This window comes from Rhinopithecus roxellana, chromosome 14 (assembly GCF_007565055.1).
Source record: "Rhinopithecus roxellana isolate Shanxi Qingling chromosome 14, ASM756505v1, whole genome shotgun sequence".
In the NCBI taxonomy this organism is placed as follows: Eukaryota; Metazoa; Chordata; class Mammalia; order Primates; family Cercopithecidae; genus Rhinopithecus; species Rhinopithecus roxellana.
Genome location: NC_044562.1, coordinates 95,409,533 through 95,426,923, shown reverse-complemented (window position 1 = coordinate 95,426,923; position 17,391 = coordinate 95,409,533). Strand labels below are relative to the sequence as shown.

General features: G+C 41.4%; 1 protein-coding gene and 1 pseudogene across 8 annotated transcripts in view; both read left to right on the top strand.

Annotated features, from left to right (window-relative positions):
* The first annotated feature begins 1,842 nt into the window (after positions 1-1,842).
* The window catches only part of PLEKHM3 (pleckstrin homology domain containing M3), a 205,510-nt gene continuing 189,961 nt past the window's right edge, over positions 1,843-17,391 (top strand). For 2 of the 8 annotated variants that reach the window (XM_030916445.1, XM_030916443.1), the window contains exon 1: positions 1,845-2,176. The gene's annotated coding sequence lies outside the window, so the exon portion shown is untranslated. Of the gene's footprint in view, positions 2,177-6,549; positions 6,734-7,165; positions 7,372-17,391 lie in introns of all 8 variants that reach the window. The other 6 variants (XM_030916440.1, XM_010386064.2, XM_030916442.1 and 3 more) reach the window with 5 other exon arrangements.
* LOC115893338 lies at positions 8,100-8,197 on the top strand (annotated as a pseudogene).

Here is a 17,391-nt window from a genome sequence, read left to right as displayed (position 1 = left end):
GAGGGCACTGGCTCAATATCAGCTCACTGCAACCTGCGCCTCCTGAGTTCAAACGATTCTAGTGCCTCAGCCTCCCAAGTAGCTGGGATTATAGGTCGTGCGCCACCATGCCTGGCTAATTTTCATTTTAGTAGAGACAGGCTTTCACTATGTTGCCCAGGCTGGTCTCCAACTGCTGGCCTCAATCGATCCACCCGCCTTGACCTCCCAAAGTGCTGGGATTACAGGCGTGCACCATCATGCTCTGCTAATTTTTGTATTTTTAGTAAAGATGAGGTTTTATCATGTTGGTCAGTCTGCTCTCGAACCCCTGGCCTCAAGCGATCCACCCGCCTCGACTTCCCTAAGTGCTGGGATTACAGGCTCGAGTCACTGTGCCTGGCCTTTTTGTTTGTTTGTTTGTTTGTTTTTAGAGTGAAAGTTTATTAAATAGCTTTAGAGTAGTAACGAAGGGAAGTAAAAGAAGAAAAGAACACCTGGAAGAAGGCCAAGCAGGTGACTTGAGAGACCAAGTGCCTGTCACCTGCTTCTTAAAGAGCAAGGAGAAATTAGCCAGGCTAAGTAAGAGGATGAGCCAGGATTGAGAACTCTCATGAGAGGGAATCACATGTACAAAGTCCTGAGGCAAAAGAGAATACTGCAAGTTTAGGTAATTAAAACAAAACAACACAAAACAAAAAACTGTACCCCTGGCCAGGTGAGGTGGCTCACACCTGTAATCCCAGCACTTTGGAAGGCAAGGAAGGAGGATTACCTGAGGCTAGGAGTTCAGGATCATCCCGGGCAACACAGCGAGACCTTGCCTTTACAAAAAAAAAGAAGAAAAAAAAAAAAAGAAATTAGCCATGTTGTGGTGATGCGTGCCTGTAGTCCTAGCTACTCAGGAGGCTGAGTTGGGAGGATCCCTTGAACCCAGGAGTTCAGGGCTGCAGTGAGCTATGATCATGTGACTGCACTCTGGCCTGGGCACAGAGTGAGATCCTGTTTCTAGCAAAACAGAAAAAAAAGTACCTCAAATTGCAGGGTTTAAAGAAAGCTTATTTAAACTTCGAACATCAACCAAAGGAAATTTTTTCTTAACTCAATTGTTAAAGATTGGCTTATCAGTCTTCCAGAGGGTGGGAAGAGGAATCAGAGTTTTAGATTTCTATGTTTCATCCCCGACCCCTCTGACTTTTTTTTTTCATTCCTTTGTTCATTCATTTATTCAGATATATATACATTGGGCATGTGCTAGGTGCCTACTAGATGGTGGTGAGTGAAACTGAAATAGTGCCCGCCCCCTGGGAGTTCATAGGTGAGATGGGTGAGCGTGGGAAGACCAATAAAATAGATAGATGTGTACTTATACAGTGAGAAAATGGCTAAGAAGTGTGCTATGATGGAAAACAGACAGGAAACTGCAAGGAAGGTCTGTCCAATCAGACCAACATATCCCCGCAAAGCGACCACAGTCACGGTGGGTGGGGTGTGGGTGGTCTTACTAAACAGTCCTGCCCGCGTGCACACACATGCACACTCTATTTTGCTGGGAATCCGCAAGTGGGGGTGAAGACCTCACCTCAAAACCACCCCTTTTCAACCTGCGTAGGAAAGGACAGTGAAAACGGATTTTCACTGCAGCCCCAAAACCGGAAATGAGAAGCAATCTCCAGGTTCTGATAGTCCCACTTTTGGAAAGAACTTATTTCTTTGAGTAATTAATTCCCTTAGACAAGGGAGATGCTAAAAATCAGCCCGACCCTGACATGTTCTAAGTGACATTTTCCAATCGCAAACACCCATTTTGGCGTTGGGTGGAGCAGTGAGGAGGCTCCGCGACGCACGCCATTGCTTTCACAATGTGTACGAGAGGAACTGTATATAAGAAAGCAAAGAAATAAGAAGGCCTGCTGGGTGCGGTCAGGCCCGGCCGAGCTGCCCGGTCCCTCGGGCAGGAAAGTCACGTCCTCGCAGCCTGGAACCTTGTGTGTCCAGCTCTGGCTGCCCGGGCCGCCGGCGGAAGCATTTCAGAGTGGGACCGCGAGAAGCCGCTTGTAAACAGAGCCGGGCCGGGATGGTCAGCGGCTGGGCTGGCTGTCACCGTGAGGCGGGCGGCGGGCTGCGGGAGCCAAGCCCCCGCCAGCAGCGGACTGCAGGCCCCGCAGGTGAAGGGAGAGAGGCAGCCGGCGCCCGGGTGAGCATCCGTCTGCTTCTGTGCTGCCTGGCTGGCCAGTTTGGGGGATGGGGTGGGGACGACAGCATTGTAAATATCTGAGCAGCTCCCAGGGGTAGCGGTGATTTTGCTGTTTCTTCCATGCCCAGGTTTTTATTTCGTGCTGGAGATTGTACCACATTGCAATGGCTAATGGGTGACGGGAGGTTACATGATGCATTATCTGCTTATTTTTGTGAATCAGGTATATAATAGGAGGAGAAAGTAGTTGAAATAGTACGTGATCTTGTTGAGTGCGTTATTAGTACCCCTGCTATCCCCTCCTGGGGATTATAAAACCAAACCCCAGCAGAGCTTTTAACCTACATCAGGCTGGGGCTTCCAGAAAACGATTGTTCTTTCTGTCGACTCTGTCCGTTTTTAACGTATAGTAAATGACACCACATGACTGATGACAAGCATGGTTTGATCTTGTAGGAAAGAATTGTTAAGCTAAAAAATCAAGATAAGGAAATCTCACACCCATCCCTTGAATAAAAATAAGTTACTACTGAGACATTTATTTGGATGACAAATTGAGACTGGTCTGGATGTACACCTTGCAAAGCAAGACAAATTTGAATTTACCAGGTTAAACTGAGATTGAGCCATGCTGTTGTAAACTTATTTAGAAGTTTATTTCTCTCCTTTTTTCTTCGTTGGAAGGAACCAGAGAGAAACAGCTGGATTTTTTTTCTTTATATTTTAATTTAAGTAATCGTAGTGAGTTGTGATTTGTATTTATAAAGTATTTTATTATAAAATACTACATGTAAATTATAATTGGCATACTTAAAATACAAGGCAGTTTTTGTTTGACTGACTTCAAGAAAATGCCTTCACAAAAGCTAGGCTATATATATATAGTCTCTAAAAATGTCAATTGACATTTGTAATCTTGGTCACATAGTCTTTTAGACAGGAGATGAATATTAGGTTAAATTGCACCTACAATAGATAGATATACATAGAAGAAATGATACTAATTCCTGATGAGTTTCTCTTTACAGTGAATATTTTTACAGTGTCATGGTTTATAGCAAAAACTATAAAGCCAGACTCCTTCAGTTTGAATTCCTGCTTGGTCACTTCCTAGTTGTGTAATCTTGGGCAGTTGACTTAGCTCTTCTGTTTCCTGATCTGTAGAATGGGAATAATAACAGTATTGACCTCATTAGGGTTTTTATTATTGTTATTTTATTTTATTTTATTTTATTTTGAGACAGGGTCTTACTCTGTCACTCAGGCTGGAGTACAGTGGCATCATCATGGCTCACTGCAGTCTTGACTTCCTGGACTCAAGCGATCCTCCCACCTCAGCCTCCCGTGTGGCTGGAACCATAGGCACACGCCACCACAGCTGGCTAATTTTTGTACATTTGATAGAGACAGAGTTTCGCCATGTTGTCCAGGCTGGTCTTGAACTCCTGAGCTCAAGGCTTAGAACAGTACCTGGCATATAGTAATTGCTGTATACAAGTTTGTTAATAAATATATAAAATAAAAATATCCCAGTGTTGAAAATGGAATGGTGATTACCAGGGCCTGGAGAGAGGGAGGCAATGGAGGATTTGTTGTTTAATGCTACGGTCCCCAACCTTTTTGGCACCAGGGACCGGAAGACCATTTTTCCATAGAGGGAGTGGCGTGGGGTTGGGAAGTAGAGGCAGGATAGTTTCGGGATGAAACTGTTCTACCTCAGATCATTAGGCATTAGATCCTCATAAGGAGTGTGCAACCTAGATCCGTCACATGCACAGTTCACAATAAGGTTTGCATGAGAATCTAATGCTGCTGCCCATCTGATAGGAGGCGGAGCTCAGATGGTAATGTGTGGCTGGTCCATTGCTCACCTGCCATGTGGCCCAGTTCCTAACAGGCCGTGGACCAGTACTAGTCTGCTGGCATGGGGGTTGGGGACCCCTGGTTTAATGGGTATAGAGTTTCAGTTTTGCAAAATGAAAAGTTCTGGAAATTGGCTGCGCAACAGTGTGAATGTACTTAACAACACTGAACTGTACACTTAAAAATGGTTAAGATGGGGCTGGGTATGATGGCTCAGCCCTGTAATTCCAGTGCTTTGGGAGGCTGAGGCAAGGGCATTGCTTGAACCCAAGAGTTGGAGGTTAAGTGAGGTATGATTATGCCACTGCACACCAGCCTGGGCAACAGAGCAACGGCATGTCTTTAAAAAGAAAAAATTAATATGGTAAATTTCATATTATATGTATTTTACAACAGTTTAAAACTTTTAAATACCAGTGTTAGCAAACTTATGTTTTCAAAATTTTATTAGCATGCTGCAGTCCCATTCATAGTTAGTTGCCTTTGCCATTATGGAACTGCAGCTTCTGCAGTCATCAGTAAGATTCACTTTTTTAGTAGATTTGTGTGCTTGAGATTTAATTATAAAGAATACAAACAAATGATAAGAAACAACACCTAAGACTCTGTGGCAGGCAGAATTCTAAAAATGCCTCTCTACTAAAATTGGTCTCTATAATCTGTGAAACCTGTGCATATAATAAGATACCACTTTCTTGATTATGTTATGTGGCACAGTTGAATTTAAAATGGTGAGATTTTCCAGGTGGGTCTAATCTAATCACAGGAGCCCATAAAAGTTGAGAGCTTTCTCTGTCTGGGAAATTGGAGAGACTTAAAGCAGGAGGGCTCAACATGCTGTGTTGCGGCTTCGAAGGTGGAGGGGAACTGTTGAGAAGGAATTTGGGCAGCCTTGAGGAGTACTGGAGGCCTAGAGTTGGTGAGGGTGGCCCCAGCAACAACCAGCACAGAAAGAAATGGGGACCTCTGACATAGGCCACAAGGAACTAGATTATGTCAACAATTCCAATAAGCTTATAACTGGATTATTTACCTGAGTTTCTATTAATAGATAAGAACCCAGCCTGGCCACCACCTTGATTTCAGCCTTGTGTGAGAGAATCTGAGCAGAAAACCCAGTCAGGCCCATCCAGGCTTCTGACCTCCAGAACTGTGAGAAAATAAATAGGTGTTGTTTTAAGCTACTTAAGTTTGTAGAAATGTGTTATGCAACCATAGAAAACTAATACAGAAAGAAAAATGGAAACAAAAGCAAAGTATCATTTTTTCCAAATCTCAAATTAACATGAATTTTCAAAAATCCTCCACACCAGTTAGTGTGCAGCGCAGCAGACACTCGCAAATGCTAGGAGGGATGCACAATTGCTGTAACCTTTCCAAACAGCTCATTGCTGAATGTATGAAAAGCCTCAATGATGCTCCTACCTTTTGACCCAGTTAATTCCACTTCTAGGGTCCATCCAAAGGAATTTTTCAGAAATATTTTAAAAGTTAATGTTCAAAGATGCTCAATATAACTTTATTTAGAAAAAAACATGTGTAATAACCTGAATGCCCCAAAACCGGGGAACAAATTACGGTGTCGTCAATAGATACAGTGTTATATAGACACTAAAAAGGATTTTTATTTTTATTTTTATTTTTTTGAGATGGAGTCTCGCTGTGTCGCCCAGGCTGGAGTGCAGTGGCACGATCTCGGCTCACTGCAAGCTCTGCCTCCTGGGTTCACGCCATTCTCCCGCCTCAGCCTCCCGAGTAGCTGGGACTACAAACGCCTGCCACCACACCTGGCTAATTTTTTGTATTTTTAGTAGCGACGGGGTTTCACCATTCACAGGATGGTCTCGATCTCCTGACCTCGTGATCCACCTGCCTCGGCCTCCCAAAGTGCTGGGATTACAGGTGTGAGCCACCACGCCCGGCCAACAGAATTTCTTAATGAAGTTTAAAAGTGTGGAAAGGTGTTTGCTAGTTGTGGAAATGATTGCTAGTTGGGGAAAAATGTGTATCTATAGTAAGCTCTGAACTATGTTTAAAAACCCAAAATCTATGTAAGGGCTGAAAGGGCCAGAACAGGGCAGTGCTTTTTTTCCAGTGGAGGGTGAATAGGCATTGTTTATTTTGCCCTTTATTCTCTTCCATATTTTCAAAATGACAAGCAATGAACATGTAGTACTTATTTATAATCACAGAACTCAATAAACATTATTTTAAAAGCTGTTAAGTCTCTACATTGTGGGGAATACAATGACTATAAAACATTATACAGTCAAATACTGGAGATAATAAAATCCATAAATAAGTATGTGGCAGAAAGTGATTTTTTAAAGAAAACAAGATATAGAAAACATTATTATTGAAAAGATTGAAAATAAAGTTGGAAACTTATTTCTCAGTAGGGTAATAAGTGAAAGTTTCATGGTAGAAGGATCACTGAATGTCATATAGAAGTAATAGAAAAAGGAGGCACATAGCTGAATGTTCATTAAAAGTATTTTGTTTTCTTATAGATTGACGGATGTAGGTTTTGGGCTAAGGACTCAGGTTAATTATACTGGTGGAAAACAACTGTGAAGAATATGGAACGATTTACAGAAAAAAATGGTGCCTGATTAGGAAAACCAAGCTGGCCCTAGCCCAGTAACATCTTCATTAAAAAACATCCAAGGCTAATATTTACTGAATATTTATGAGGTACTTGACATACTCTATTACAGTTTAATCTTGTATATAGCCTTTGCTTGACTTGAAGTCATTCATTTACATATATAAAAAGTAGGCAGGTAGACAGTTACTAATTTAATTACTGGTTTCAAAAGACCTGACTTTAATGGGAACTTGGAGAAGGTTAGATTGGGCAGGTTTTTTAGGATTCTTTATCTCTAGACAGTTGCCAGCAGCACCAAGCTACTGCTGCTGTTACTTTTATTTTCCCATTGTCACCTTATCCTATTTCACGTCACCCTGTCCCCCAACACCCCTAGAAAAGTACAGAGAGTGTCTGTGGCCCCATCGGTTGCTGGCTAAATGCTGATTTGCTTCAGCAAATGTTAAGCCCTTAAAAGAAAAAGTCTGCAGGGATATCTAGCAAGGAGTTGCTTTTTTCTTCTTGCTTTCTCCTTTTAGAGTACATTTGGCATTTGGTTCATAAGGAACTGAACTACATCCTAGCTTGGAGTTTCTGATGCAAGCCAATTAATTCAGAAGTGACAGTGTGATAAAAATGACCACCAGCAATAAATTCCATGCGTTATGTTTGCTCTGTTTCATTGTCTACTGTGGATCATACCAGACATTGAAAAACATGCATAATTTGCCTTCGTGCTGACAAGGTAAAAGTTTTATTTGTTCCATAAGTAATTAATCTTGATGACAGTATGAGTTATGAGCAAAAGCCAAAGTCAAAATATGGAAGCCATTGCATTAAGATGTCAGGCATGCTGTTTTCATTAACATTTTGTTTGTTTTTCATACACTCATTAATTGTTCATTTGAGTTATGTGGTTCAAATAGAATCCCCCAATCATATGCCACATTTGTGACCATGGTAGAGATTTATTTATCCAGTTCTCCTGCCTAGTGTAACCAGTTTATAATTCAGTACAAACTAAAGCTGTTCTATCTGGCATTATCCAGTTTACCTGTGAATACTTATGTAACTGGGAAATTGTTAAATATCCACTTCACCTTGTATTCTGTAGGTGTGATTATATAAATGTTGATTTTTCAGTCACAGAACAAAAAACACGTGTTATAGGTTAGAAACATCAGAAATATAACTAGCAGATTTTTTGTTCCAGGAAATTAGCTGAATGATCTCCTCCTACATGTTCTTGATCCACGTTTACCAGCACTATAACTTTTCCAGAACAGCTTCTCTTCCACCTTCAGGGATTCATTGATTTGTTGATTCAGGAAGAAAGGATTGAGCACTTGTTTTGTGCCATGGCACAGTACTTGGAGGTAGGAATGAACAAGACAGGCACAGACCATGCCTTGATGAAGCTTACAGTCTAGTGGGGGAGACCGACAGTAAACAAGCCATTTGAAAATAACTTGTGTGCTTGCTTTGGCAGCACATACATTAAAACTGGAACAACACAGAGATTGCATGGCTTCTGTGCAGGGATGACATGCAAATCTGTGAAGAGCGCTTTCAGGTAATGTTAAGATGTGTATGGTTTATACCAATGGTAAAAAATTATAAAGTTAAAAAAAATAGCTTGAGATGCGTAATAATGGAGGAAATCTGGGTGCTGTGGTAGCATATAAGAGGCCATTCAAAATGGACCTGGAGGTCAGGAGAGATGTGATTCCTCATCAAGGACCGGACAGCTGAATTAGACTTAGCCAGATTGTTTGTGTGTGGGTGGGAGGTAAGGAGGGGACAGTGGTGATAAAGAAGATGAGGGTGATGGTGGTGGGAAACAGTGTTCCAGGCAGAGGAAACAAGATAGGTGAGAAAGCATGTGGAAACTTCCAGGTTTGGTTTTGTTTTCAGACAAGGTCTTGTTCTGTTGCCCAAGCTGGTGTGCAGTGGCGTGATCATAGCTCACTGCAGCCTCAAACTCCTGAGCCCAAGCGGTCCTCCTGCCTCAGCCTACTGCATCGCTGGGACTGTAGGTTCACACCCCCATGCCTGGTTAACTTTCAAAAATTTTTTTGTAGAGATGGGGTCTCACTATGTTGCTCAGGATGGTCTTGAACCCCTAGCCTCCAGCAATCCTCCCATCTTGGCTTCCCAAAGTGCTGGGATTACAGGTGTGAGATACTGTACCTAGTCCCAGTTTCTATAAATCTTTTTTTTTTTTTTGAGATGCAGTGGCACAATCACAGGTGAAAGTGCTGGGATTATGGACATCAGCTACTGCTCTTGGCCTCTATTAGAGTGGGGGTGAGGTGGGAGTGGGTGTGGGGTGAGGGTAGGGGTAGAGAGAGAGATTAAAGAGATAAGGCCAAGGAGGTAGGTGGCCATAAACTCTTTCAGGTAATGTTGAGATGTGTGTAGTTTATCCAAATGGCAATAGGTTTTAATTTTGGAAAGAACATTTTGGTTGCAGTGTGGTGAATGGATTAGAGGAGGGTAAGACTGAAGGGAAGAAGATTGGATGGTGGTGATTGAATGAAGGCAGCGGAGACAGAGAAATGGGTAGATGTGGCCAATGCTGTAGATGAGAATTCATATGACTTGCTGATTTGGAGTGATTGCAGGTGAGGGAGCCAGAAGGATCAAGAATGATGTTTATCTTTTGGCGACAGAGGGTATGTCCTTTACTCTATGGTGAATGCTGAGAGGAGGGGCAGATTTGAGATGAGTTCAGTTTTGCATATGCAGGTCTAGAGCTTGAGAGTAATGTGTTTCTTTTTTGTTTTTTTTTTTTCTTTTTGGGACAGAGTCTCGCTCTGTCACCAGGCTGGAGTGCAGTGGCGTGATCTCAGCTCACTGCAACTTCCGCCTTCCAGGTTCAAGCAATTCTCCTGCCTCAGCCTTTCGAGTAGCTGGGACTACAGGCGCGTGCCACCACCCCCAGCTAATTTTTGTATTTTTAGTAGAGATGAGGTTTCACCATGTTGTCCAGGAACATCTCGATCTCTTGACCTCGTGATCCGCCTGCCTCGGCCTCCCAAAGTGCTGGGATTATAGGCGTGAACCACTGCGCCTGGCCGGAGAATAATATGTTTCTTGTCTGCCACGTAGATTGCAGCTGAAGCCACAGGATGAAGATCACTCAGGGAGGGCAGACGAGGAACCAGATAAGAGGGTTATGGGCAAAACGGGAATACCCACATGTACAATATGGGCATAGGAAGGGGAGCCCGTAGAAGGGAGTGGGAGGAGCCTCCAGAGTTGAAGGAGAAATACCAGGAGAGAGCATCTGTGAATTCATGAGAGCAGTGCAAGGAGTGGGGGTTCAGTAGGTCAAATACTGCTGTGTGGTTAGGTCAGATGCTGAGTGAAAAGTCTTTAGGGTTTAGCAAAAATAAAATCATTGGTGACCTTTTCCTGTGAAGTTTCAGCTGGGGCAGAATCAGACTACTTCTTGAGGGGAGAATGAATGGGCAATGAGAAATGGAGTCAGAAAGTATAAAGAACAAGTTTCTTCAAGAAACTTATAAAAAAAAAAAGAGAGGAAGGGGAACATATCCTAGCTGTGGGGAAACTTGGGCAGCAAAGATGGGTTTTATTTGTTTTTTACTTTTTTGAGAAGAGATATTCCTTTTGAATTTTTATGCAACACTTGGGCCACTGAATCCCTCCTTTCCAAGACCACCAGAAAAGCTGATGCACAGCAACTCCTACTGCCTTGAAAATGCTGGAGGAACCTTGAGTAGATTAAAACCTTATTTCGAAGCTTCCTAAACCGAGTGCTGTCGCCACTCCCTCCACCAGTTCGTTGATTTATAATGGAGATCAAAGAGAATGTGGTGACCTTTTCGTTGGTATCAGACAACTGATGGGCATCCTATACACTGCTTTGGAGTTCGTAAAACACTACATTATGTTATCTGATGTGCACTCTGAAAAAGGTGAGAGAGGTATCCTTATTTGCCCTACATCACAGACAAATTACAGTTGGCCCTCTGCATCTGTGGGTTCCACATCTGCAGATTCAGCCAACCAGGGATCAAAAATATTAGGAAAAAAAATTCTACAAAGATCCAAAAGGCAAAACTTGAGTTTGCTAAATGCTGAATACCACATTGACTCCACCAGATGAGAGGATGTGTAGGCACTGTAATAGATATTGTAAGTAACCTAGAGATGACTTGTGGGAGGATGTGCGTAGGTTGTATGCAAATATTACACAATTTTGTATAAGGGACTTGAGCATCTGTGGATTTTAGTATCTGAGGGGGTCCTGGAACCAGTTCCCCATGGATACAGAGTAACTGAAATTCAGATTCAAGTCACTTGTCCAGAATCAAACTTCTCATAATGATAAATAGAAAGTTGAGGCCCAGATTGGCTAATTCCAAATATTGTGGTTCAAAAGTAGTTGCCCTACGCTGAAAGGTTAGCTATGGCCTCTGTATTTTCATGGTAGTATGGTAATATGAAACCAGGGCATATATATATATATATATACACATATATATACACACACATATATATACACATATATATACACACACATATATATACACATATATATACACACATATATATACACATATATATATACACACATATATATACACATATATATATACACATATATACACATATATACATATATACACATATATACATATATACATATATATACATATATACACACATATATATACATATATACACACATATATATACACACATATATATACACACATATATATACACACATATATACACATATATATACACATATATATACACATATATACATACATATATATACACATATATACACACATATATATACACACATACACACATATATATACACACATATATACACACATATACACACATATATACACACATATATACACACATATATATATACACATATATATATACACATATATACACATATATATACACATATATATATACACATATATATACACATATATACACACACATATATACACATATATACACACATATATACACATATATACACACATATATATACACATATATATACACACATATATACACATATATATACATATATACACACATATATACATATATACACACATATATACACATATATATACATATACATATATATACACACACACATATATATACATATATATATATATATATATATTTTTTTTTTTAAACAGGGTCTCACTCTGTCACCCAGGTTGGAGTACAGTGGCTTGATCTCGGGTCACTGCAATCTCTGCCTCCCAGGCTCCCACGGTCCTCCCACCTCAGCCTCCTGAGTAGCTGGGACCACAGCCATACACCACCATGCCTGGCTAGTTTTTTGTATTTTGGGTAGAGACAGGGTTTCACCCTGTTCCCCAGCCTGATCTCGAACTCCTGAGCTCAGGAGATCCACCTGCCACTGCCTCCCAACGTGCTGGGATTATAGGTGTGAACACCCAGCCAGCATATCATCTTTTAGTAGATTATAGAAACAAGACAGAAGGTTGTGGGTCAATTTTGTTATTTTGTTTGAACCCCACATACATTGATATTTGCCTGTGCCCCCCAAAAAAGTCAAGTTAGTTTTAGAAGGAGGCAGTTTATTTAATTTATTTATTTATTTTGAGATGGAGTCTCTCCCTGTCCCCCAGGCTAGAGTGCAATGGCATGATCTCGGCTCACTGCAACCTCTGCCTCATGGGTTCTAGAGATTCTCCTGCCTCAGCCTCCTGAGTAGCTGGGATTACAGGCACCCACCATCATAGCCAACTAATTTTTGTATTTTTAGTAGAGACGGGGTTTCTCCATTTTGGCCAGGCTGGTCTTGAACTCCTGACCTCAGGTGATCTGCCTGCCTTGGCCTCCGAAAGTGCTGGGATTACAGGCATGAGCCACTGCGCCCGGTCAGCAATTTATTTCAGTATGCCTTAATCATCAAAATATGTTTGAATTATTGATCGTAACATCTAATTTGAAATATTTCTTTTAATTCTTTTGACAGAAACATTTGTTTGCAGGTTGTTTTAAGCAAACATTTTTACAAGTGTTTCTATTTATTGGCGAAATGAAAAACGATGTCGCAGGGAAACACCAGTAAAAGGTTTGGGCAATTAGGACCATGTAAACATTTGCAGAAGCACTTGTTTCGCCTAAATGAAGTCACAGTTATTATACCCTTGCAAACATTCCAAGTAATGTGTCCAAGGTCACTAAGACAATTGAGGTTAGCTATTTAGAGAACAGCTTTTTACTGTGTTTGTTCAGGAACCTGTCTTCTACCATTCCCTTAGAGAACTTATAATAATAACACAGAAGTATTATAGAGGTGATTTTTTTTAAAATTAAGTATAAACTACTTCCCCGGGCATAAATATGATGTTTAGCAATTAACTCTCTGGGTCATGGGATTAAGAAACATATTTGGAAATAATTAATAAAGTTGCTAGCATTTGACACTAAAATTTGAAGCACCGTGTTTATGTACTAAAATTTTAGCCATATTATCCCAGGGTAATTAATTTGCTCTGAATTGTCATATGGGGCTGTGTGTGTATCTTAGAGTCTTGTTTCTACTCACTGACCATATTTCCCTAGACAAGTAACTTCATCTTTTTAAATCTCAGTTTCCTTATCTGTAAAGTAGTAATAATAGCAGCTCTCTAATAGGGTGGTTGTAAGGATTTAACAACATAATGCAGTAGAGGGCTTAACATATGTTAAATAGTAAGTACTTTAGTAAGTATGCAATAAATATTAGCTATAACTTTTTAATCTTGGTCTTAGATTAGGGCTTATAAGAACTATATTTTGTTGTTAAACATTTTATCAAATACATCATTCAACCTTTAAAATGTGTCCATCCACATTGAAGGAGTCCTCTGCAGGACATGTTTAAAGAGTTTAGCATAGCCATAGCAGTGCCTGATTCAGCTACATACGCCTATCATCCTGAAGTCAGAACAAAACAATCCAAGAAGTATGGATTAATCAGAGCTCCAGAATTCAACTCCAGAATGTTCACACATTGTTTGATAAAATCGATGCCATGCTAATGGTAATAGTCCCTAATAAAAGAAATTCAGTAACTGTTTTAATGTAAACCCAGATTAGGGGGATGAAAACATAGTTCCTACTACTCTTTTTTTTTTTTTTTTTTTTTGCGACGGAGTCTTACTCTGTGGTCCAGGCCAGAGTGCAGTGGCGCAATCTTAGCCCACTGCAACCTCCGCCTCCCGGGTTCAAGTGATTTTCCTGTCTCAGCCTCCCGAGTAGCTAGGATTACAGACGCCTGCCACCAGGGCCAGCTAATTTTTGTATTTTTAGTAGAGACAGAGTTTCACCATGTTGACCAGGCTGGTCTCAAACTCCTGACCTCAGGTGATCCGCCTGCCTCATCCTCCCAAAGTACTGGGATTACAGGCGTGAACCACTGCACCTGGCCAGTTCCTACTATTCTTATCCTTCATACCTTATAAGGTTTTCTTCTGTCCTGTGTGATGGGCAGAGATTTTTCTGTCCTTCAATTTGTACATAGTTAAATGACAGAGACTCATTCTGTTATTTTGCCTTATCTTGTGCTTATCTTTGAGGGTCAGAGACAGTGTTTTGTCTGCCTTTGCCAGCCTTGCTTGTTTCCTGACTAAATTGGTTAAGAGGCTGATTGGTAGCCAAGGTTGTTGTCACAGATTAAGTCCAAAAGGGAGGGAGAGGTCATAGATGCAGCCCATCACTGCTGAGTATGTCTGCCCTTTCAAACAAGAGGTGAGTCACCTTTTTGCTTAGATCTTACCATTGGTCTAGTACTCTTGGGATGCCAGTTAACAAAGACCTAGGCTTACTTTTTAGCAGGTTCGAGTTCAGCAGAGACAGAAAATAAATCAACTAATTACTTCTCTCATACATTTACTCTGAATGCCCACAGAAACTGGTTTTGTGAGTGTATGCTAAGCCATAAGCCGGTTGTTTTTTTTGAAGGTTAAAGTTGTAAGTATTCTCCCTTCTGCTGGTGAGCTGCAGTGACCAAAAGAGTTAATGTCAACAGGAAGTGAGGGAATTATTCATTTGCCACGACATCCTCACCACCCAGCAAAGGCCTTCTGTTGGACAAGAATGTGTCTGTGGGTCAGAACGACTTGAACAGCTTGTGAAGAAGGCCTTTGCATTCTTGCCTTCCATGTGTGGTTAGTTCACATAGTGCTCACTCTTTGGTGGAATCTTTGAGGCTGTTATTGTAGGCTGACAGCTTCATGCCAGAAGCAGCATGATTTCTTTTGTTTTGTTTTTTTTTCTTTTTGAGACAGAGTCTTGCTCTGTTGCCCAGGCTGGAGTGCAGTGGCATGATCTCGGCTCACCGCAACCTCTGCCTCCTGGGTTCAAGCGATTCTCCTGCCTCAGCCTCCTCAGTAACTGGGACTACAGGAGCATGCCACCATGCCCAGCTAATTTTCGTATTTTTAGTAGAGATGGGGTTTTGTGATGTTGGCCAGGCTGGTCTGGAACTCCTGACCTCTTGATTCGCCTGCCTTGGCCTCCCAAAGTGCTGGGATTATAGGCATGAGCCACCATGCCTGACCTGCAGCATGATTTCTGGAGCAGGTATGATTGGTTTTGTTGTATGTTTTTGTTTCCTTTGTTTTTGATTTCTTTTGACTAAAGTAATCTTTGTATATCTATCATTGTCATTTAATTGTGTTCTGTTACTTGTAAGATTCTTTATTGTCCCTTAGTAATGATTCCTTATTTGTGCTTGTATAACACCTTTTGTATACTTCTGTTGAAGTGCTTTTTATACTTGGTTTTGTGTCTCCCTCTCCACTAGCTATTCAGCTCTTCAAGAGCAGGAGCTGTGTTTTGTGTCTCTAACATCTCACATAGTGTTTGGGTACTTGGTCCGTCCTCTGTAAATGCTTGTTGAGGATAAATGGTTATGTGGTTAGAAATCAGCTAACTAATAGGAATAGTCATTGTTTTAGAGTTTATAAAGAACTTTCACATACTTTGTCCATATTGTGCTTCTCTGCTTTCTCAGGTAGAAGGCAGCAGGCATTGGCAGGACTACCATTTTGCAGATAAGAAGGGCACAGAAGCCCTGAGTCAGCCTGACTTGCTGGATGTCAGTTAGCTTAGAAGGCAGTGTGGGGACATGACGCTTTCCTGGTGTTATAAATTTGTTCTTCCCATTACTACACTTCTCTCACACTGAACAAACTCAGTACTTAGTCTGAGTAGCTCAGGGGTTGGATTCAGCCTACTCACTCCTTGTTTATGGTCCTTCTACCAACATCAGGGCCCCTATGTGATTTAAGGTGATTTAAAATGTAATTGAACTTGGGTGGCCCAAAGGACTCAGTAGTTAGACAAGAATTTGAGGAACTTCGTTTTCTTCTCTTTGGAAACACAATTGACAATAAATGAATCAACTTGGGTTCTCTTTCATCATCTTTAAAATAGTCCCAGTACTTTACTCACCTCTCTTTTTTGAGATTACTACAAGTGTTTATTAAGAAGTTATTAAGAAGGCCAGTTGTGGTAGCTCACCCCTGTAATCCCGGCACTTTGGGAGGCCGAGGTGGGTGGATCACCCGAGGTCAGGAATTCGAGACCAGACTGGCCAATATGATGAAACCCCATCTCTACTAAAAATAACAAAAAATTAGCCAGGCGTGGTGGTGGGCAGCTGTAATACCAGTTACTCGGGAGGCTGAGCAGGACAATCACTTGAACCTAGGAGGCGGAGGTTGCGGTAAGCCAAGATCACATCATTGCACTCCAGCCTGGGCAACAAGAGTGAAACTGTCTCAAAAAAAATAAAATAAAATAAAAATGAAGTTTATCAAGCACTTAAAATTTTTTTTTTCCATTTCCTTAAGTTTGTGGGGAACAGGTGGTATTTAGTTACTAAGTTCTTTAGTGGTGACTTGTGAGATTTTGGTGCACCCATCCCCCAGGCAGTATACACTGAACCGGATTTGTAGTCTTTTATTCCTCACCCCCTACCCACCCTTTCCCCCTAAGTCCCCAAAGTCTATTTTCTCATTCTTATGCCTTTGACTTCTCATAGCTTAGCTCCCATTTATGAGTGAGAACATGCGATGTTTGGTTTTTCATTCCTGAGTTACTTCACTTAGAGTAGTAGACTCCAAACCCATCCAGGTTGCTGCAAATGCCATTGATTGATTCCTTTTTATGGCTGAGTAGTAGTCCATCATATACATATATTTATATCTATATGTATCTATATATATAGATTATATATATAGATATCTCACAGTTTCTTTCTATTCGTTGATTGATGGGCATTTGGGTTGGCTCCACATTTTTGCAACTGCAAATTGTGCTACGATAAACATGCATGTGCAAGTGTCTTTTTCGTATAATGACTTCTTTTCCTCTGGGTAGATACCCAATAGTGGGATTGCTGGGTCAAATGGTAGTTCTACTTTTTTTTTTTTTTTTTTTTTTTTTTGAGACGGAGTCTTGCTCTGCCGCCCAGGCTGGAGTGCAGTGGCCGGCTCTCAGCTCACTGCAAGCTCCGCCTCCCGGGTTCACGCCATTCTCCTGTCTCAGCCTCCCGAGTAGCTGGGACTACAGGCGCCCGCCTCGTCGCCCGGCTAGTTTTTTGTATTTTTTAGTAGAGACGGGGTTTCACCGTATTAGCCAGAATGGTCTCGATCTCCTGACCTCATGATCCGCCCGTCTCGGCCTCCCAAAGTGCTGGGATTACAGGCTTGAGCCACCGCGCCCG